General features: G+C 43.1%; 1 pseudogene; it reads right to left on the bottom strand.

Annotated features, from left to right (window-relative positions):
* Positions 1-270: 270 nt before the first annotated feature.
* LOC105478959 (aldo-keto reductase family 1 member B1-like) overlaps positions 271-17076 on the bottom strand; it is a 33004-nt pseudogene continuing 16198 nt past the window's right edge.

Raw genomic sequence — 17076 nt, 5'->3', positions numbered from 1 at the left:
TCAACTGTTAGAGGCACTATTTTGACTCTGCAGATTTTGCTCCTTCTTAATCAGAAAAGGGTATTCAGGTTGTACTTTCTTCAGCTGAGCAAAAATGGCAAAGAAAGTGGGAAAAGAATTCCACTCTACTGATGCTGCTCTTCAGACCTGACATCAAGCTTGAAAAGCCCTTGCTGGCAGCAATCACTGCAGATTGCTGCCCCGCTGCCGAGGGATACAGGCCGTACTACATTAGCAAGAAAACAATGAGGTGGGAAAACCAGGTGTAGGTTACTTGAGGAAGAGAAGACATCCACAGCTTCGAAACTCTTCATGGCATGGGTGATCCTTGGGGGAGGCTCAGCTCACCAAGGCATAGACCCTTCAGTTCCTGTTCCAGCTGAGTAAGGAGGTCATATCCTGGTTGCTCAGTTCAAAGTCAAAGACCTTGAAGTTCTCAGCAATGTGTTCCAGTGTCACTGGTGTGGGGATCACCACCAAGTTCCTCTGTGTGAGGAGCCAGATCAGAATCTGGCTACAGTTTCATTGTGCTTGGCTGCAATCACTTTGATCCTGGGGTCCTCCAGGAGGGAAGGGTCCTTGGGCTTGGCGCTGGGCCTGTCAGGAGAGCCAAGGTGGCTATAGGCAGTCACCATGTTGCCTCTGGACTGGCAGTACTGGATTAAGTTCTCCTGGGTTAGGGACTTACAGTGGTGCTCAATCTGATTAACTGCTGCTGGCTTACACTTTTTTTTTTTGAGATGCAGCCTCACTCTGTTGCCCAGGCCGGAGTGCAGTGGTGCCATCTCAGCTCACTGCAAGCTCCACCTTCTGGGTTCAAGCAATTTTCCTGCCTCAGCCTCCCGAGTAGCTGGGACTACAGGCACGTGCCACCATGCCTGGCTAATTTTTTTGTATTTTTAGTAGAGATGGAGTTTCACCATGTTAGCCAGGATGGTCTCGATCTCTGACCTCGTGATCCACCCGCCTTGGCTTCCCAAAGTGCTGGGATTACAGGTGTGAGCCATCGTGCCCAGCCAGTTTACACTTTAAGCCAGATTTGTTTAAAGTCCTCTCTGCCGGGAGATGGTGATGTTGGAGATGCCAGTAGCTTTCACCAGCCCCTGAATGAGTTGCCTGATTCATCTAACGAGGAAAATTCCTTCCCAGGCTGACAGCCGGTTGGCCAGTGAATAAGGTGGAGGTCCAGGTAGTCCAGCTCCAGGCCACTGAGCACCTTCCGGCAGGATCTTCTCACAGGCACTCCTTGTGGCACATGCCCCATGGCTTGCTGCTGATGAAGAGCCACTCGCGCCTCACCACCTGCTCCTTGAGCTGCTCCTGTTCTCGTTCTGGTGCACATGGGTGCAGTCGATGTGGCAGTACACAGTGTTGATCGCTACCTTCACAGCCTCGGCCACCTGGCTTGGAGGGGACTTCCAGGTGCCCAGCCCCAGCATGTCCGTCTTGGCACCATTGTTGATGTGGCTGTCATGGCTGTGTTGCTTTACAGACCCCTGCCTGCAATCAGTTTGCCTCAGTTGTCATCTCTTTGGTCTTCTTCAGTCCTGAATAATTTTAGTGTTTCCTTGACTTTCATTACCCCGACCTTTTTTTTTTTTTTTTTTTTTTGAGACGGAGTCTCTCTCTGTCACCCAGGTTGGAGTGCAGTGCTGCGATCTCAGCTCACTGCAACCTCCACCTCTCAGGTTCAAGTGATTCTCCTGTCTCAGCCTCCTGAGTAGCTGGGATTACAGGCACGTGCCACCACACCCAGCTAATTTTGGTATTTTTAGTAGAGATGAGGTTTCACCATGTTGGCCAAGCTGGTCTCAAACTGCGGACCTCAGGTGATCTGCACCCCGTGGCCTCCCAAAGTGCTGGGATTGCAGTGACGCTGGCTTTTGGAGATAACAGGCTAGTTATTTGGTAGAAAGTCCCTGGATTTGGGTGGGTCTGATGTTTCCTCGTGGTAAAACTCAGATGATGCCCCTTTGCAGGAATATCACAAGGGTTGTGTTCTCACTGAGACCTTGCTCCTGGCACGTTTCCATTTGCCTCATTAGTGGTAACATTCACTTCTATCCCCTGATTAAGGTGGTGTCTCCCAGCTTCCCCTCCCTAACGCTATCCTTTCTTTCCCTTAGTAAATGACAAATATTTTAGGGAGAGATTCTCTGATCCTTTGTAAATATCCTGTTCCTCATGAAACTTTCAAGTTACCCATTTATTTTCTTATTTATAGCAACATGGTCCTGTGGGTTGTAATGTCACTCAGTGGGTTATATCTATTGCTATCATTATCTATTTGTAAGCTCAAAAATGTCCCAGATCTGGTGGGGGGCCCCTTCAAGCCGGTTCTGTGTCCCTTTGCTAGGTTCTCTTGTTCCTGGAGCACTGCCTGGCTCATTGGCACGAGGAGAGACTCCCGGCTCATTTTGTGCATTCCCCGCCCCTGTCCCAGAATCAGCCACTTCTTAAGGTGCCCTGGTTCATCTTAGTGGAAAATGCTGTTTAGAAACTAAGCAGTGGGGGCCGGGTGCAGTGGCTCACGCCTGTAATCCCAGCACTTTGGGAGGCCGAGACGGGCGGATCACGAGGTCAGGAGATCGAGACCATCCTGGCTAACACGGTGAAACCCCATCTCTACTAAAAATACAAAAATTAGCTGGGCGTGGTGGTGGGTGCCTGTAGTCCCAGCTACTCGGGAGGCTGAGGCAGGAGAATGGCGTGAACCTGGGAGGCGGAGCTTGCAGTGAGCTGAGATCGCACCACTGCACTCCAGCCTGGGCGACAGAGCGAGACTCCGTCTCAAAAAAAAAAAAAAAAAAGAAACTAAGCAGTGGGCACTGCATGTGCTCATTGCTATTGGATGCTTGATGTTCCCACGCCTGGCAGTGTACAGAACCACACACACACACGCACGCACACACACACACACACACCCCTGTATCTATTTCTATGTCTATCTCTCTGTACTGAAAACCTTGATATCTCCAATTCCAATCAAACAACAGTGTTCATGCTGGTTTTCTCCTTTCCCACTGGGGTGGGCAGTGAGAAATCTGCCTCCCATTATCCTCAGCATATTGGCTTATTTGGTCAGTCTCCAAGCTATACCCAGTCTTCTATCACCACCACTCCCATGTCCACCTCCCTCTGCACACACCCTCCCTACCCCACATGAGAGGGCCTGCTCACCCTATACAAGTTGGTGTGACCCTTGTGCCAGGCCAGCCCCCTGTGGGGACCTCCTCACTCTCTGCAGGGCTCCTTTCCACCCCTCACCCTCCAGGCAGACACTTACTTTGCTTGGGTCTACCTGGTGCTCTTTGAATGTTACTGTTCAGAAAGGGAAGACAAGAGAATGAGTCCAGCACGTATTAAATGTAGTGCCCACCTTCACTAAATGTAAATCTTCTTGCCACTTGGCTACCCATGATCTAGAAGACAAATTCTTTTGCTTACTGTTTTATTACGGATCACTCTGGAATATTAAGGATACAATTCTGAGCAGACAATTAAAATGTCTTGTATTATCTGGAAGAAACAGAAACCACCTGTGGGTCAAAAGTATTGTGATGAACTGACTCACCTTATTACAACTTTATCCTGGCGGTCCCTGCCAGCACCACCCTTGGACCCAGGCAATGGGACTCCTTTTCCATCTGGTGCTTCAGAGTCCCCTACTTCACCCCTCCTCCAGCCATGACCCTCACAGGGAGTGGAGTCATGGGGTCAAGGGGAAGTGCCCACTGGGGCCCATGTGTCCCTCTCCCAAGCCATGCTGTGAACACTGGGGTCCCTGGAACTCTTTACCCAAACATTCCTCGAGCCCGCATCTAAGGCCTGCACCAGCCTCTCCTCCAGATCAGGGTGAATGGCATCCCTGGTTCATGCACTCTTTAGCTGGGGAGCAGCCAAGCAACAGCTATTGGAAACGGTGGGGAGAGGCTCGATGTGCAAGTTGGAGCATCGAGACCAGGCACCCACTGGGCCCTTGTGGGTGCAGAGTGAAGCTGAGGGTGGAAAGAGAAAGTGGATGGCCAATCGCCATGTTCTGGTGCAGAATTCCAAGGAGCCTGAACATTCTACATGTGAGACTGGCCTTCCAGATTGTTAGGAAGGGGGATAGATTGTGTTTTACTTTCCAGCCATTAGCTTGCTTTATAACTTCTCTTTTCTTTCTTTTCTCCTTCCTTCCTCTTTCTTTTCTTCTTTTTTCTCTTTCTGCCTTTCTTTTTCTTTCTCTTTCTTTATTTTTCTTTCTCTCTCTTTCTCTCTTTCTCTCTCTCCCCTTCCTCCCTCCCTCCCTCCCTCCCTCCCTCCCTCCCTCCCTCCCTCCCTCCTTCCTTCCTTCCTTCCTTCCTTCCTTCCTTCCTTCCTTCCTTCCTTCCTTCCTTCCTTCCTTCCTTCCTTCCTTCCTTCCCTCCTTCCGACAGGGTGTCACTCTGTGGCCCAGCCTGGAGTGCAGTGGTGTGATCTTGCCTCACTGCAGCCTTGACCTTCCAGGCTCAATCAATCCTCCCATCTCAGCTTCCTGAGTAGCTGGGACTACAGTCGTGCACCACTATGCCAGGCTAAGTTTTGTATTTTTGTAGAGACAGGATTTCACCATGTTGCCCCAGCTGGCCTTGAACTCCTGGGCTCAAGCAATCGCTTGCCTTGGCCTCTCAAAGTGTTGAGCCTCTGTGACTGACCATAACTTTCAAATATCTAGATATATAGTATATGAATCTACATTTGTATTCTTGCCCCAGATCCATCAAATATTATAGACAGGCCTGCCCCTTGCACGCAGTAGGTTCTCATATCTGTGAGTTTTCTTTATGTGCCGCACTTACGGAATGCCCCTCACATCCCCTCCAACAGGGCCTATTCTAACTTGCTGTCAGGTTTGTGCTACGGTTTGGGATGTGTGCACTCACAAAGCTTGTTCTGGACATCCTTAGACAAATTGCGCTTGCACTCATGTCCACCCTGCCCAACCTAGAGAGGGCTGTGCTGGAGACCTGTTGTTCGCCTGTTGTGAGGGGCTTGGAGAGTAATGATGCTCCTCAAATAGCAGTGGCATTTATTGATATCTACATGCTGCACTTCACGAGTAGAAATTATCAAGATCATCTGAAAAGTACATGCCTTTCTGCATTAACATATGTCACTGTCATCTGACAATTCTTATTTTCTAGCTTTTACAAAATGTGATAACAGCTTGCACTTAAGTATTATCTCACACTTTCTAAAACACTTCACATTTAGTATGTCATGGAAAATTGAATTTCTGCATTACTTCCTTATTTATATCGCTTGAAAAATACCTTCTTTTTTGTAGTGGGACATCTGATATGTTCCTAAGTTTAAGACAATCTGCATAGTCATTTATTCTCTTTTTTTTTTTTTTTTTTTTGATACAGGGTCTTACTCTGTTCCCCAGGCTGGAGTGCAGTAATGCATTGACCTTGACCTCCCTGGCTCCAGTGATCTTCCCACCTCAGCCCATCGAATAGCTGGGACTGCATGCACATGCCACCATGCCCAGCTAATTTTTTGTTTTTTTGTAGATATGGGATCCCATTATGTTGCCCAACCTGGTCTCAAACTCCTGGGCTCAAGTGATGCTTCCACTTCAGCCTCTCAAAGTGTTGGGATTACAGATATAAGCTGCTGCGCCTGGCCAATTTATATTTTTTGGTAATTTGCTGTGCATTTTTCCTAACCTTCTTTCTCATCTGTCTTTCAAAATAAAAGACAAAGGGTAATGCAGAGCTTTGCCTTCTCAGAACCACTCGTATCTATAGTTTTTCATCCTCTTTAAGTTTCTACTTAAACACATGCAAGGAAACAAATCAACAAACAAAAACTTGCGGTCTCTTCCATCAGTCACCTGTTAAATCAAGGCTCAAAAAAAAAACCTTTCAGAAATTCTGTTTTGATTCCCACAACCGGGCAGGGTGGCTTATGGCAGAGTCATTATTCACAAAGATTAGGTGAGGTTTGGGTCGGTTTGAGGAACATGAGGAGACCTGAAGACATCTTGCCAGGGACTTACAACTCATTACAATGAGTCCTGGAGCCAGGAACCAGTTCTCCTGGCTTTAAACCCACTCGACCACACTTCCAATTTTGATAATATGAGCATAAGTCAGTTATAATCCCAAAGAGCTGTTACATTATTTTTATGATATTTCTACATTTCTTTCTGTTTACCTTTGTATAAAACTCAATGTCTGTAGAACTTTGTAATCCTAAATATAACTTTGAAAGGAATCAGTACATGGAAAAAATTTAGTTGACATTAATAACTAATAATTTTATTTATAACAATATAATTTAAGATATTAATTGCTTAAAAAACCCAACAGGGCCCAAATAATGATTTACAAGTAGATATGGTTATTTCTAGAAATAAACTAAAAAACACAATTATTTATATGCAAAATTCTTCTAAATAGGTAAAAATAGGAATAGAAAAGTGATGTTCATTCTAAACACATATTTTTTCTTTTCTGTTTGAAAAGGCATCTCAGTTTTGGGCAGACAATTGTATTATTACATTAAAAAGTGTCAGGGAGTGGCGATTTTTATGGGTTCACACTGCCTTTGACCATTACAATTTCTTGGAGATAGATTTACCTGTCCTGAGCAAAGTAAGATAATTGACCTCAATTAAGAAACTACAAGTTAGACAGCTGGGTGTTCCCACAGCAAGATATGAAGGGCGGTGGATATCATTTAGGAATGAATGTAAATAGGCAGTACCCAAAAGACATTTCAGTTGCCTGCAAAAGCCACCAAAGCATACTTAATTATCTTTGTGATAATAAGCCTTCAGTCTCGTTTCAAATGCGTAATTTTTTGATACACTACATTTGAAACGCAACATTGCAATTCTTCTTAGACTTACAGACAGGTCATCTTCACTTTCATTTTACTAAAATAGCTCCCTCAAATTTAAAATTGATCAGATTAAATTAGTCTAATCAATAAGAACAAAACAGGCATGAGCCTCTTTTATCTAACTCTAATAGAGTTGTAATTTTAAAAAGGCATTAAATACAAATTTTCAAAAACCACTTTCCTTGAATGACACATTGTCATGCTTCATAAGTCCACATGTCTGTCTTTCAGGGTGATTTCAGTGATTATTCAGTAGTGAAATTGGCTAATTTTGTTTCATAAGGCTTATTTTGTAAATTTAGACATTACATATATAAGGCCTAACAGCTGGTTAATTAAGTTAATTCAGTAAAAATCAATTGATCACTCAATCATCTTATAAACAGATTAAATTTTTTCCACATTAACCCATTGATTAAAAATCAGAAGGCACAATCTAGTCCTAAAATGTAAATCCTATTAAATTATGCAGAAAAGGGGGTCGCTTTCATCACCATTTTCACCCACTTAATAGTTTGTCCATCCGTCTTTTTTTTTTTGTTATTGTTTGTTTGTTTGTTTTTCTTTTGAGACAGAGTCTCACTCTGTCGCCCAGGCTGGAGTGCAGTGGTGCGATCTCGACTCACTGCATCCTCTGCCTCCCGGGTTCAAGCGATTTTCCTGCTTCAGCCTCCCGAGTAACTGGGATTACAGTCACTCACCGCCACATCCAGGTAATTTTTTGTATTTTTAGTAGAGATGGGTTTCACCATGTTGGCCAGGTTGGTCTTGGACTCCTGACCTCAGGTGATTCGCATGCCTCGGCCTCCGAATGTGTTGGGATTACAGGCGTGAGCCACAGCTCCCGGCCCATCCATGGTATTTTTTAGTTGGAGCTGGACTCCGTGTGCCTGAGCTGATCCCCCTGAAATACCCTCCTCCTCTTGCAGACTCATGGTCTGAGCTTAGTCCTGCTGTGAGGACACCATCCAGTGGCAGAAGGCACTAGCCAGTTGTTGTGGTGTGTGAAGGTGGCTGAACTCCAAGGTAGAATACCATAAAGCTATTTCTAAAAGGATTCAGGACTTGTGATGGACTTCAGTCATTTGTCGTATGTCAAAATTAAAGAAGAAAACATCAGTGACCACTTCACAGAGGGTAAGTCTGAAGGCAAGGTAGGTGGCAACTGTAGCCTGCCTGATGAAGGGCACAGTGTAATTAAGCAGTAGCGTCTGTGAGCCACTGTGGCCTGGGACATTAATGGTATTGCATAAGAAATATGTATCTGCTTGGCGAGAAACTCACTTTCAGCTGGGCCCTGTATCAGTTAGGATCAGGTATCACTACAGGTAATAAAAAAAATTCTCAACTAAAAAATGGCTTTTAAAAAAGCAGTTGATTTTTGCCCTGGAGTTAGGTAACCAGGGCCTTTAAGTCATTAGGGACTAGCTTCATCCAGTTCGCCATATCTTACTGCAAGGGAGGCTGGGAAATGTAGTCTTTTAGCTGGGTGCCTATCCACCCCTCAGTGATGTGTCCGTAAGCCAGCTTTATCCTCCCCCCACCCCAAAGTGGGAGATGGGGAGGGAGAGAGAAAGAAACTCCTGATTGTAGCATTTGCTAATGTCTGCAGTATAAATACTACCACCACGGTCAATTTCAAGCTACCAATGGTTTAATGATTAGTTTACACAATTCCCACAAATCTAATAATTGGCTCTTGGGAGCTGGTACAAGCTTGCTCTAGTAGACTACTGGGCTGCAAATAATATCAAGAGTTTTATTACTAAGGAGAAAGGGTGGGATGGCTGATGGGTAGACATCTGACAGTGTCTGCCACAGATCCCAAATGGAACACAACTATGTATTTTGACCAGAAGTAGGATTAGAAATGTGTGCTCCATGATTCTTGCCAAAAAAGAACACTGATTTCTGATGAAACAACATAAAAGGCAGGAGGAAACATGGGCCGCAGAGGCTGCTGATGTTTAAAGAGCTGCAGGGCCAGGAAAACCCATCCTTGGTGCAAACAGGTGCCACAAGCAGAACGTATTGGAATTAATCCCGTGAGAATGCAAAGACCCCAAATTAGATGATGAAATGGAACTCCAAGGTAGAATACCATAAAGCAAGGCAACTGGGATCATCTGAAGAGTAGAAGAAAAGGGATAAGATTTAACGATGCATCTTCCCTTTAGACGAAGCTTTCTGGGCTTGGGACCATGTCTTTTCTGTTCATTGTTTTATTTTTGGCATGTAGCCCAATCCTTGGCACCTTCATTCACTCAACAAACACTTAGTGTGCTTACCTGTGGCAGACACTGTTCTATGTGCTGAGGGAACAGCAGTGAACAAAACTGGCAGAAGTCCAGGCCCTCATGGAGCTTACACTCTATTCAGAAGGCGAGAGAAATAAAATAAAATAACTTATATGGTGCTAAATGCTATGGGGATAATCAGGCAGGGAAAGAGGATTGGGAGGGTTATAAGTGCTCAGTCGTTTAAGAAAAAAAATGATTTATTTTTTGTTATTGAGATGGGGTCTTGCTATGTTGCCCAGGCTGGTCTTAAACTCCTGGGCTCAAGTGATCCGCCTGCCTTGGCCTCCCAAAGTGTTTGGATTACAGGCGTGAGCCACCGTGTCACCTATGAAAAGTGTTTTTAAACTAAATGGTGTTTTAGGTTGGATTTCCTAGAAGCAGTCCCTGAGATGAGAACCCATGTGCCAGGGATGTGTTAAGGATGTGCTGGGAGGCACCAGCAGCCTCAGTGTTGAGACTGGGTATCAGTGATGTTCAGGCCAGGGGCCTCTTAAAAGCAGAGCCGCAGCAAGAATTCAAGTCCCATGTTCTATTTGGGAGGTTTGAGCCTTGAGCAGTGAGAATGAGGAGATAGAGGGAGCGAGGTGGGGAAAAACACGAAGTGACGTGATACCTTGCCACGTTGGTCAATGCACCCAGCGAGCTCGCAGGCAGGCCTGGGCACGTGCCCAGCGTGGTGGACCCATCTGGAGATTTGCAAGGAGAGTCTGCGTGTGGAGTAGGCTGCTGGGGGCAGGGGTAGAGGAGGGTGGGTGGGCACTGTCTGCTTACTTCTCTCCTAACTTCTTTTTCCAACTGGCCAAGACACACTCCGTGGGGGCCACTGCCCCGCCTTTTGGGGCAGCACCTGGCTCTTCAAGCCTTCTCCAGAAGTGGGAGCCTCCGCCTGGTGCTGTGACATTTTATTAAAGCCTGGAAGGGGAAAGGCAGCCCACGTAGGGGGCTGGAGGTGTGGAGCCTTTGGAGGTGTTGTTGGACCAAGAAGAGAAAGAAGAAGGCAGCAGAAGGGCGTGAGAAGCTGCCCAAGGTCCCTGTCGGACACAGCAGGCCGGCAGTCCCTGCTTGGCTGCTAACCCCCTCGCAACCTTGGGCACCTCACCCAACCTCTCTGAACTTAGTCTGAGCGAGAGGGCTGGGGTGGGGTGGGACAGTCTTTCAAACCCCTTTGACTGAAGCCGTCTGCTTCGGCGGCAGTCAGCATCCGGCCACTCTCCTGGCAGCCCCTGAGCGAGCTTGGAAATGATTCTAAACGCCAGGCTTTCAGCAGTCACAGCTGCTGGCAAGGAACACAGTCCGCTGGATTTGAGCAGAGCTTTTGAAAAAGGGTAGGAGGGAGCTTTCACCCTCTTCTTACGCCAGGGGATGTATTTCTTTCACCCTGTAAAAGGGGAAGGAGAACTGACTTCAATGATTTCTTTGTCCTTGGACAAATTTGCTACTAACAACCCTTCAGTAGTCAGCGGGGGCCCACTCAAGTGAGTTTAAACAGAATTTACAGCATAAATAACTATAGGTAGCTGCAAAGCGAATATAATAATAATTTTTAAACCCCTCAATTCAAAATACTGTGATGTGTTTGAATCCAATTGCCAACAAAATATAAGCACGAACTCCACATGGCCATAAGAGCAGCGGGGACTTGGGGTCAGGGTGGGGAGAATGTGGTCCCAGAGGAAACTGAGTGATCGCAGCTACTTTATGTGGCTGTTCTTGAAGTTAGACCAGAAGAAAATTATTGAAGCACCTCAACTGCACATATGGCCTGGAATCACCCTCAGCTCCGCTGGTGCCTGAAGGACAGATACAGGATGCTCTATAACAAGTGCCAGGAACTTCCTTGGGCAATGAGTCCCCTTCACCAGCAGGACGGCCCCCCAGCAACTCAGCCTGCAGTTCTAGGACCATGACACCACATCCCACAGCTCCCACAGCACGGTGCAAATGGTATCCAATGTGCAAATGTGCTTGGCAGGGGAGACGGGGTTATTGGTTTCCTTTTCTGTGTGTGTGCACGCCATCATGTTAGATTTTTGAGAATAGAATACTAAACTGCATATCTGATTACATATCTTAACACTAACCTTCATCACCTCAAAGTAGGATTGCCAAATTTAGCAAATATCAACACAGGTTTCCCAGTTAAGTTTGAATTTCAGATAAAAATGAATAATTATTCATCCCAAATATTGCATGGAATATAATAAAAATTATTCATTGTTAATTTAAAATTAAAATGTAACTGGGCATCCTAAATTTTATCTGACAGCCCAACCTCAAATATCACATTTTCTGCAAATACAAATATTTGTGTGTGTCTATAAATATAAATATATTTTATTTTTCACACAAATGGTAGCATATTGCACACACTATTCTGTGTCTTGATTGTCTTATTTAATAATAACATACATGGCTGGGCATGGGGGCTCACACCTATAATCACAACACTTTGGGAAAATGAGGCAGGAGAATTGTTTCAGCCCAGGAGCTTGAGACCAGCCTGGGTGACATAGTGGGACCCCATCTTTACAAAAAATAAAAGTTAGCCTGGTGTGGAGACACACACCGGTGGTCCAGGCTACTTAAGAGACTGAAGGGACGGATAGCTTGATTGCATCACTGCGCTCCAGACTCCAGCTTGGGTTACAGATTGATACCCTGTCTCAAAAAAGAAAAAAAAAGAAAAATATATATATATACATATATATATATTATTCTTTATCAGTGCACATATATCTGCCTCATTTAAAAAAATTATTTTAGGTTTGGGGGTATATGTGAAGGTTTGTTACATAGATAAACATGTGTCACAGGGATTTGTTATACATTTTATTACATCACACAGGTATTAACCTCAATAGTTATCTTTTCTGCTCCTCTCCTTTCTGTCACCGTCCCCCGTCAAGTAGACTCAGTGTCTTTTGTGTCTTTCTTTGTGTTCCTAAGTTCCTATCATTTAGCTCCCACTTATAAGTGAGAACATGCAGCCTTTGTTTTTCTGTTCCTGTGTTAGTTTGCTAAGGATGATAGCCTCCAGCTCCATCCATGTTCCTGCAAAAGACATGATCTCATTTTTTTTTCTTTTTTTACCTTTTTTTGAGACGGAGTTTCACTCTGTCGCCCAGGTTGGAGTGCAGTGGCAAGGTCTCGGCTCACTGCAACCTCTGCCTCCCAGGTTCATGCCATTCTCCTGCCTCAGCCTCCCAAGTAGCTGGGACTACAGGCGCTTGCCACCATGCCCAGCTAATTTTTTGAATTTTTAGTAGAGGTGGGGTTTCACCATGTTAGCCAGGATGGTCTCAATCTCCTGACCTCGTGATCCGCCTGCCTCCTCCTCCCAAAGTGCTGAGATTACAGGTGTGAGCCACCGCGCCCAGCTGAGCTCATTCTTTTTTATGGCTCCGTAATATTCCATGGTGCATATGTACCACATTTTCTCTATCAGTCTCTCACTGATGGACATTTAGGTTGATTCCATGTCTTTGCTGTTGTGAATAGTGCTGCAATGAACATACACATGCATGTGTCTTTATGGCAGAATGCTTTATGTTCCTCTGGGTATGTACCCAGTAATGGGATTGCTGGGTTGAGTGATAGTTCTGCTTTTAGCTCTTTGAGGAATTGCTATACTGCTTTCCACAACGGTTGAACTAATTTACACTCCCACCAACTGTATATAAGCATTCACTTTTCTCTGCAACCTCACCAGCATCTGTTATTTTTTTGACTTTTTAATAGTAGGCATTCTGACTGGTGTGAAATGGTATCTCATTGTGGTTTTCATGTGCATTTCTCTGATGACCAGTGACATTGAGCTTTTTTTTCATATGCTTGTTGGCCGCATGTATGCCCTCTTTTGAGAAGTGTCTTTTCATGTCCTTTGTCCACTTTTTAATGGAGTTGTTTATTTTTCTCTTGTACATTTAAGTTCCTTATAGATGCTGGATATTAGACCCTTGTCAGATGCATAGTTTGCAAATATTTTCCCCCATTCTGTAGGGTTGTCTTTTTACTCTGTTGATAGTTTTCTTTGCCGTGCAGAAGCTCTTAAGTTTAATTAGATCCCGTTTTTCAATTTTTGCTTTTGTTGCAATTTCTTTTGGTGTCTTTGTCATGAAATCTTTGCCTGTTCCTATATCCAGGATGGTATTGCCTAAGTTATATTCCAGAGTTTTCACAGTTTGGGTTTTACATTTAAGTCTTTAACCCATCTTGAGTTGATTTTTGTTTATGGTGATCCACTTTCAATCTTCTACATATGGCTAGCACCATTTACTGAATAGGGAGTCTTTTCCCCATTGCTTATTTTTGTCAGCTTTGTCAAAGATCAGATGGTCGTAGATTTGCAGCCTTATGTCTGAGATCTGTATGCTGTTGAATTGGTCTATGTGCCTGTTTTTGTACCAGTGCCATACTGTTTTGGTTATTGTAGCTTGTATAATAATATAGTTTGAAGTTGGGTAATGTGACTTCCTCCAGCTTTGTTCTTTTTGCTTAGGATTGCCTTGGTTATTGGGGCTCTTTTTTGGTTCCATATAAATTTTTAAATGTTTTTTTCTAGTTCTGTGAAGAATGTTGTTGGTAGTTTGATAGGAATAGCATTGAATCTGTAAATTGCTTTGGGAAGTATAGCCATATTAATGATACTGATTTTTCCTATAAGAAGGGGATGTTTTTCCATTTGCTTGTGTCTTCTCAGATTTCTTCGAGCAGTGTTTTGTAATTCTCATGGTAGAGATCTTTCACCTCCTTGATTACCTGTATTCTGAGATTTTTGTTTGTTTGTTTGTTTATCAGCCGAAGGAGCTTTTGGGCTAAGACTATAGGGATTTCTAGATATAGGATCATGTCATCTGCAAACAGAGATAGTTTGACTTCCCCTCTTCCAATTTGGATGCCCTTTATTTATTTCTCTTGCCTGATTGCTCTAGCTAAAACTTCCAATACTGTGTTGAATAGAAGTGGTGAAAGGGCATCCTTGTCTTGTGCTGGTTTTCAAGGGGAATGCTTCCAGCTTTTGCCTACTCAGTATAATGTTGGCTGTGGGTTTGTCATATATGACTCAATATTTTGAGGTATATTCCTTCCATACCTAGTTCATTGAGAGTTTTCAACATGAAGGGATGTTGAATTTTATTTAAAAAAAGCCTTTTCTGCATCTATTAAGACAATCATGTGGTTTTGTCTTTAGTTCTGTTTACGTGATGAATCACATTTATTGATTTTAGTATGTTGAATCAACCTTGCATCCTAGGGATGAAGCCTACTTGATCATGGTGGATTAGCTTTTTGATGTGCTGCTGGATTAGGTTTGTAAATATTTTGTTGAGGATTTTTGCACTGATGTTCATCAACAATATTGGTGTGAAGTTTTCTTTTTTTATTGTGTCTCTGCCAGGTTTTGGCATCAAAATGATGCTGGCTTCTTGCTGGCATTTAGTGCTATGAATTTCCCTCTTAATACTGCCTTAACTGTCCTGGAGATTCTGGAATGTTGTATCTCAATTTCTTTTGGAATACTTTCAGTAGGGATGATACCAACTCCTCTTTGTACATCTGGTAGAATTCAGCTGTGAATTCATCAGGTCCTGGACTTTTTTTTGTTGGCAGGCTATTTATTACTGATTCAATTTTGGAGCTCCTTATTGGTCTGTTCAGGGAATCAATTTCTTCCTGTCTCAGTCCTGAGAGGGTGTATGTGTCCAGAAATTTATCCATCTGTTCTAAGTTTTCTAGTTTGTGTGTGTAGAGGTGTACATAGTAGTTTATGATAGTTGATTTTACTTGTATGGGGTCAGTAGTAACATTGACATTGTCATTTCTAATTGTGTTTATTTGAATCTTCTCTCTTTTCTTCTTAGTCTGGCTAAAAGCCTATCTATTTTATTAATTTTTTCAAAAAAAACACAACTCCTGAATTCACTGATCTTTTGAATGGTTTTTCATGTCTCAATTTCCTTCAGTTCAGCTCTGATTTTTGTTATTTATTGTCTTCTGCTATCTTTGGGGTGTATTTGTTCTTGCTTTTCTACTTCTTTCAGTTGTGAAGTCAGGTTGTTGATTTGAGATCTTTCTAATTATTGATGGGCATTTAGTGCAATGAATTTTGCTCTTAATACTGTCTTAACAGTCCTAGAGATTCTGGTATGTTGTGCATTTGTTCTCATTATTTTTAAAGAACTTCTTGATTTCTGCCTTAATTTCATTATTTACCCAAAAGTCATTCAGGAGTATGTTGTTTAATTTCTATGTAATTGCATGGTGTTGAGCTATTTTCATTGTGTTGAATTCCATTTTTATTGTACTGTGGTCTGAGAGTCTGTTTGGTATGATTTTGATTCTTTTACATTTGTTGAAAATTGTTTTATGTCCAATTATGTGGTCGACTTTAGAGTATGTGCCATGTGGCAATGAGAAGAATGTACATACTTTTTTGGTGGCGGGGGGAGGTTGGAGATTTCTGTAAAGGTCTGTCAGATCCATTTGGTCCAAAGCTGAGTTTAAGTGCTGAATATCTTTGTTAACTTTCTGCTTTGAGGACCTGTCTAATACTGTCAGCGGAGTGTTGAAGTCTCCCACTATTATTGTGTGGGAGTCTATGCCTCTTTGTGGGGCTCTAAGAACTTGCTTTATGAATCTGGGTGCACCTGTGTTGGGTGCATATATATTTAGGAGAGTTCTGTTTTCTTTATCATTATGTAATGCTCTTCCTTGTCTTTTTTACCTTTGTTGGTTTGAAATCTGTTTTGTCTGAAATTAGGATTGCAGTCCCCGTGTTTTTTTCTGTTTTCCATTTGCTTGGTAGATTTTTCACCATTTCTTTATTTTGACCCTATGAGTTTCATTACAGGTGAGATAGGCCTCTTGAAGACAGCATACCATTGGGTCTTGTTTTTTTTATCCAACTTGCCATTCTGTGCCTTTTAAGTAGGGCATTTAGCCCATTTACATTCAAGGTTAGTATTGATATGTGTGAATTTGATCCTGACATTGTGCTGTTAGCTGGTTATTATGTTGGCTGATTATTATGTTTGCTTTACAGTGACACTGGTCTGTGTCTTTAAATGTGTTTTTGTATTAGCTTTTAGTGGTCTTTCCTTTCTATATTTAATACTCTTTTCAAGATTTCTTGTAAGGTAGGTCTGATGGTAATGAAGTCCCTCAATGCTTGCTTATCTGAAAATGATTTTATTTCTCCTTAGGAAGCTTAGTTTGACTGGATATGAAATTCTTGGTTGAAATTTTTTTTCTTTAAGAATGTTGAATATAGGTCCCCAGTCTCTTCTATTAATAGCTTGTAGGGTTGTAGCTGAGAGGTCTGCCGTTAGCCTGATGGGGATGTAGGGTGGCCTGCCCTTTCTCTCTAGCTGCCTTTAACATTCTTTCATTTTGACTTTGGAAAATCTGACAATTATGTGTCTTGGGGATGATCTTCTTTTGTAGAATCTTGCAGAAGTTGTCTGTATTTCCTAAATTTGACTGTGCCCCCTCTAGCAAGGTTGGGGAAGTTTTCATGGATGATATCCTGAAATATATTTTCTAAGTTGTTTGCTTTCTCCCCCTCCATTTCAGGGATGCCAGTGATTGGTAGATTTGGCCTCTTTACATATTCCCATACTTCTTGTAGGTTTTGTTCATTTCTTTTTATTCTTTTTTAAAATTTTTGTCCCTCAATGCTTGCTTATCTGAAAATGATTTTATTTCTCCTTCACTTAGGAAGCTTAGTTTGACTGGATATGAAATTCTTGAAAATTTTTTTCTTTAAGAATGTTGAATATAGGTCCCCAGTCTCTTCTATTAATAGCTTGTGGGGTTTTAGCTGTGTAGGGCCTTTATTCGAAGCTGACTTCTTGTCACAGGTTCAGAGGGTGGTATGTTACTGAGGTGTTTTTTTGTGCTG

The sequence above is a fragment of the Macaca nemestrina genome, chromosome 19, assembly GCF_043159975.1.
Source record: "Macaca nemestrina isolate mMacNem1 chromosome 19, mMacNem.hap1, whole genome shotgun sequence".
NCBI classification, from domain to species: Eukaryota; Metazoa; Chordata; class Mammalia; order Primates; family Cercopithecidae; genus Macaca; species Macaca nemestrina.
Note: the sequence above shows the minus strand (reverse complement) of the source record. Positions and strands in the feature narration are given on the sequence as shown.